Source organism: Nicotiana sylvestris, chromosome 6 (assembly GCF_000393655.2).
Source record: "Nicotiana sylvestris chromosome 6, ASM39365v2, whole genome shotgun sequence".
NCBI classification, from domain to species: Eukaryota; Viridiplantae; Streptophyta; class Magnoliopsida; order Solanales; family Solanaceae; genus Nicotiana; species Nicotiana sylvestris.
The window spans coordinates 176,273,383-176,280,377 of NC_091062.1; positions in this window are offsets into that span (position 1 = coordinate 176,273,383).

Consider the following 6,995-nt stretch of genomic DNA (forward strand, 5'->3'; position numbering starts at 1 on the left):
CAAAAATCATCTCATCTATTATAGCCTTTGGCCAAGTTGAAAAAATCAGCTTATTTTGAGAAGTGTTTTTCTCAAAAGTACTTTTGGTGAGAAACAGTTTGTGTTTGATTAATTAATTTGAAAAGCATTTCTAAGTATCAATTAGTGTTTGGTCAAGCTTTTAAAAACTGCTAAGTGTATTTTCCTCAAAAGTGTTTTAAAAAAAATGCTTTTGGAGAGAAGCTACTTTTTCTGCTTCTCCAAAAATGCTTCCACTTCTCTTCAAAGACACTTTTTCTTCCTTCCAAAAGTTTGGCCAAACACCTTATTTTTCAGAAAAAAAATACTTTCGGCTAAAAAAAAGGTATTTTCGCCCCAAAAAACTTGCCAGACAGGCTATTAGTTGATGTACACACAATTGTTCCTCAATTGTAAAAAAATACTTCCGCTAGAAAAACTTTACAATCGAAGGGTGTGTTTGCCTATTTGGTATGAAGGAAAATATTTTCCTAGACAATAACGGAATTTCTTACTAATTTTTTTGGTGTTTCGTATACTAGAGTAAGTTGGAGGGAGCAAGGAGGTGGGAGGAAGACAATAAGCGTACAATACCATTTATGGAATTTATTTTTTCCTACACCTATTATGGAGGTCTTTTTTCTGATTTCTATTAAATTTATTTTCATAGAGAATATTTTTTTGACTAATCAAACATGAGAAAATATTTTTCTGACCAATCAAATATAAGAAAATTAGAATTTATGTTTTCCTCCGTAGCAAACACGCCTGAAATCTGTAATATTACTTAAAGCAAGTTGTTAAAGGTTTTCATAAAACTCCAAATAATTAACAAAAACATCCAAAAAGCAATCTGCTTGCTTTTTCTTTACTCTTATTTAGCTATTCTTCCTTCTCATCAAGGAACTTAAGAAAATCCTTGTCACCTACTAATTCTGTCCAAAGGACTCAAAATATCAATGAATTTGCAACTAATTAGCTATCCAGAAATCGTGTCACAAATGGAGAAAAGGAAAAATTTCAAGAATCCTTCAAGTTTGTTTTAGAAATTAATCTCATTTGTGGTCTCATATATATATATTACCAACAACCTCCCTCATTGTAATTATTATTTTTGCAATAAAATTTATTTCTAATGATAAAAATTTATTAATATTCATAAAAGCCATTTATAACAAGATAATTGCCTGCTAAGTTCTGTTAACATTGTATACAACAATAATCTGTTGTCACCACAGAAGCACAATGCTTCGTTTTGTTTTACACCGCAAATGGCAGAGGGTTTAAATATTTTCCACATACGACTTTAAATAACGTATCGCAACCATCACCGATCCACAACTGAACACACAAAAATTACTCTAATCAACTGTAGACATTAAATCCGATGATCTTTTAATCTGAATCAAAGGTGCATGAATTCATCTATTAACAGTTACAAATTTATAATTTACAATAAAAGGCTACAAAAAGCTATTATTCATGTGTAAAAAATGGCTTTTAAAGTTACAAGAAATATGACCCTTATAAAAATTACTTTTCCTTTTGATAAACCACTTATGTATAAATGACGTTGTGAGCTAATTCTTTAAATGAAAATTAAGATGGGAAAAAGAAAACAAAATTTTGAACTGTAAAGTATTGAGTGAGAGCAAGTACCACAGAGGGGCGAGTGGCACTGAAATCTTAAAAAAATAAAGTGTGTAAACTGGTAATCGAGAACTTATGGTAAAAAGTGTTGGCCTTATAATAATATAATCATCACTCTATGGTAATAATGGGACTCTTTACTCTCTTTTGAGGTAATTAATTATTACCCTTACAAAAAATATCATTACCTTGGGGCTTTGACCATGGAAAAGACAAAAGTAAAGCAAGTGGGTGGCGTCTGGCCCGCTGTTATGGACCATAGTTCCGTTTTGGTTTAGGGGGGAAATTTTCACTTGCAATGTTTTTGACAAATATAGGCTATGTCCATTTATAAATAACTTATTACAAAAATTGGTTAATTCACAAAATATTAGTCAATTAATTATTTGTAGCAAAAAAAAGTTAAAATTTTGCTTTCTTTTGAGTGGATGTTATGAGAATAAATTAGTTGCATCTTAAGAAGTCTGAATCTCAGTTTTGGGGTGATTTGGTGGAGTTTTGAGGTGGTTTAAATTGAAAATTTGAAGTAGAAGATGAACATGAAAAAATAATGTGTATCATACTATGTATCACTTAAGTCCCAGGTAGAAGATGCGAGCGGTTAGCCTCAGTGGGTAGCAGGAAGGGTAAAGGTAGGCATAAGAAGTCTTGGGGAGGTTATTAGGCAGGACATGGCGCAACTGGAGCTGACTGAGGACATGACTGTTAACATGAGCATTACGGCAGCCATTGATGCAATGGAAGCTCGTCTAAGAATAAGAAGAAAAATGACAGCTAAGAGAGAAAGAGATAAGTAATCGAATAGAGAGATATTTGCAATTTTTGTTTTCTATCATCTGTGCAAAATGTACAATGCATATACAAATATATAATCTCAGCCTAAACAATCTTCTAACTAACTTTCCTCCTACTGTGCTAACCACCTAACTAATCCACTAACTGACATTCCTTCTAGAAGAGTACTATCATAATTACGTGATGTACAACTATGTATTTCAACACTCCCTTCAAGTTGTGAATGAAAAATATTTTTTATTCCCAACTTGGACAAAAGAACCATGTGTTGCTAATGCCTCAATGCTTTTGTTAGAAGATCTGCATGTTGACATTGAGTAGCAATATAAGTTGTTCTAATAATACCTTGCTGAATCTTTCCTCTAATGAAATGATAATCCATCTCTATGTGTTTTGTTCTCTCATGATACATAAGGTTGGCTGCAATTTGTAGTGCAGCCTTGTTATCACATTGTAACCCATAGGCAACCTTCGATTCACTTGCAATTCTTTCAGCAGTCCCTTCAACTAAACTAGCTCGGCTACTGTATTTGCCATACTCCTATACTCTGCTTCTGCATAACTTCTTGAGATGGTATTCTGCTTTTTAGCCTTCCAAGAAATAAGTGAACTTCCCAAGTCTACCAACCCTTTTCAAGCCGGGAATGCCATATCAGTTTGATATTCTAATATGTTGACTGCCTAATACAATACCATGTCACTGATTTTCTTGACATAGGACATGAGGCCCAATCGGAATCACAAAATGCATATACCTGCTCTTCACTTTTACTGAACATAAGCAATCCCAATCCTGGCTGCTTCTTAATATATTTTACAACATGCAATGCTTCTTCATAGTATGATTTTTTTGGTGCATGCATGAACTGACTAAGGCATTGGACTGCATATGAAATATCTAGCCTGGTAATTGTGAGGTACAATATGTTCCCTATTATTCTTAGATAACTCCCCATGTCTACTAATGCCTCTTCATGATTGCTTGTATTGGTGCAACTATCAAACTATATATTTGTAAGCTTCAGATTTAGTTTCATAGGTGTGTCTTTTGGTTTTGAGCCTGCTAAGACTGTTTCTGAAATCATCTCAAGTGCATACTTCCTTTGTGACATAAGTATCCCTTCCTTTGACCTAGAAAATTCAATACATAGGAAGTATCTTAGATCTCCTAGGTCCTTCAGTTTGAAGTTCGGTTGAAGTGATGCTTTAGCTTGGTTGATTTCTATTAAATTATTCCCTGTTATCAAGATGTCATCCACATACACAAGCACTAGAACGAAATTATTTTTGACCAGTCTAGTGAACATAGAATAGTCATGTTTGCTTTGTTGAAAACCAGCAGTTGTAAGGGCTTAAGGTTCCATCGTCTAGAAGTTTGTTTCAACCCATAAAAGGGATTTGAGTAGTTTGCACACTTTGGACTCCCCCTAGCTACCAAATACCTGGGTAATGTCATGTAGACCTCCTCATCAAGATCTCCATCAGGAATGCATTATGCATATCCATTTGGAAAATATGCCAATGCTTCAGTACAGTAGTAGCTACAACAGTTCTAACAATGGTAAGCTTTGCTACAGGTGAAAAAGTATCATGAAAGTCTAGACCTTCTTGTTGTGTGTACCCATTAGAACCTAGCCTTGCTTTAAATATTTTCACTGACCTATCAACATTGTATTTAATCTTATACACCCACTTGCAACCAATGGGAACCTTCCCAGCAGGTAGATTTACTACTTTCCATGTATGGTTGTCCTCTAGAGCCTTAATCTCAAGCTTCATTACTTGAACCCATCTATTATCCGTAGTTGCTTGAGAGAAAGTGGAAGGTTCAGAATCATTAGAAAATGATGCAAGAAAGGATTGATAGTGTGGAGGCAAATGAGCATATGAAACACGGTGATGAATATGGTAGTTGATGCAATTGGAGATGGAAGGTAAGGGTGGATGGACATAGTCTGCTAACCAAATAGAAGGTTTGGTGGTTTTGCCTGACCCTCTAAGAGGAACTGGACTAGATAGAAGGGGAGGTGCAAAAGTTGAAATAAAGTTAGATGGAACAACAAGTACTGTTGGAGATTGTGATGCAGAAGAATTAGTAGATTGATCATAGGAAGAAGATATAAGAGATTGAGGTGATTGGTCAGGTTGTTAAGGTAAATGATCAGGTGAAGCTGTGCTAGAGAAGTCTATGGATGGTGAGAAGTTCAAATATAGAGCTGTAAGAAATTGACATTTAGGAAATTTGACAGGAAAGACATGTTCTTAAAAGACAATATCTCTACTGAGGAAAAACTTGCTAGACTCAATATCATATAGTCTGTAGCCCTTTTGTGTGGGTGAGTACCCCATGAAGATTGCAGGAATGGATTTAGGAGTAAATTTATCATTGAAATTGGGTTTTGTGGCATAACAGAGGCATCCGAGGGTCCTCATATGGTCAAGCTTGGATGGTTGACCATGAAATAATTCATAAGGTGATTGACCTTTTAAGGTTAGACTAGGTAACCTATTTATGATGTATGTGGCTGTTAGGATGCATCCACCTAGAATCGTAATGGTATATGGGCTTGAAATCTTAATGCTCTTCCTATCTCAAGAATGTGTCTATGTTTTCTTTTCACCACCTCATTTTATTGTGGGGTGTGAACACAACTACTTTGGTGAACTATACCTTTGGATCTAAACAGATTAGAACATATAAAATTGAAAAATTCATGTCCATTATCAGATCTGAAAACTTTAACAGAAGCAGAAAATTGATTGTGTATTAGCTGCAGAAAATCAAGCAAGACAACATAGACATCACTTTTCAATCTCAATAGGAATGTGTCACACCTCCTTTTTCCGGCACCGCGAGGTGCGTAGGGAGTTTTTTTTTTCCAATTAAAGGACAGTCGAAACGGGATTGGTTTAATTATTTCAGAGTCGCCACTTGGGAGATTTAGGGTGTCCCAAGTCACCAATTTTAATCCCGAATCGAGGAAAAGAATGACTCTATATTACAGTCTGCGTACCAGAAATCCGGATAAGGAATTCTGTTAACCCGGGAGAAGGTGTTAGGCATTCCCGAGTTCCGTGGTTCTAGCACGGTCGCTCAACTGTTATATTCGGCTTATTTATCTGATTTTTAATACAATTATGAACCATGTGCAAATTTTATCTTTTACCGCTTTATTATTATAATTATTATTTTTTAGGAATGTGAACATCGCTTAAAACATATCTTTGGATTGTGTCACATGAAATGCACCCACAATACGAAACATATTTTATTTGATGTTTTAGGATTTAGATTTGGGTCGCATGAAATGCGCATCCGAGTTTAAGAAGGTAAAATTAATTAAATCGCGCCTAAAGAGTCTAACGCGTCATTATCTTTTGGGAAAGAAGTGAAATTCACTAAACAATCCATCCCAAATTCTAAGTAATTTTTTTTTAAAAATAATTAAATAAATAAATGAGAATGGAGAATCCTATACATTTGTATTATTTACATCTATTTATTTTTAGCGAAATTCTTTAATAATATCCTTTAATGACTACCTTTTATTATTACTAAATTTTTTATAAATATAAAATCAATATCTACATTCTTGAAAATGACATATTAAATAGAATAGAAAAACAAATATTAACAGAAAGTAATAAAATTATAATCATAAATACAACATGGAATTATCGAAAAGTAAAAAAACAAAAAAAAAACTAATTATCCCATAGTTGGATTAAAATTCAAATTATTAGTAAGACTTAAGCTTATTGAAACTAATTATTTACAAATACTGAAAATTGAAAGAAATAAAAACAAAAACTTGAGTTCTAAATCATATTTCTAAAAATTTAAACAATTTAACATTAACTAACTTTGTTTTAATTCATCATGTCCTAATACTTGTTTGCAAATTAATTCATGTTATAACTGAAATTGACTACATGATTCGGATTAACTTATCGTTGACGAAAAACCTTCTGAATAAGGAACTTAGTTAATTTTTGCCAAACTGATTCAATAACGCCATTTTTACGTTATTTCTTCTATTTTTTTATTAAACAGTTTTAATTAATAATCAGGCTTAAATATATTTCCTAATAATCTGGTAAAGGCGTTATTTAATATGTCGCTATAATATGCCTAGTTATGCTGATGACAGTGATTTACAGAATAATAATACATGAATAACCTAAATACAATACAAAAATTAAATTAAACTAAATTAAAAATTTAACACTCCATTCTTCATTTCAGCTTACAAAATGCCAAAATTACAGTTGTGTACCTGATATTGTCAATATAAGAAGAAGAGAGTCAGCAACGTAATACGTAACACAGCAACAGCAACAATAACCAGCAATAACCAGTCAACGAAAATCCCAGTGACAGCTTTGAAAAATTCAAAATAAAATCCAGGAATGCCGAAAATAATGGACAGAAACCAAAGGAAATTTTCAGATTTTTGAAAGGCTAGTTAATCTTCAACCCTTAATTTCTACACCTGTATACCAGAATATTTCTCAGGTGTGTACTACTTTCTCTTCTAATTTTCAATTTTTTT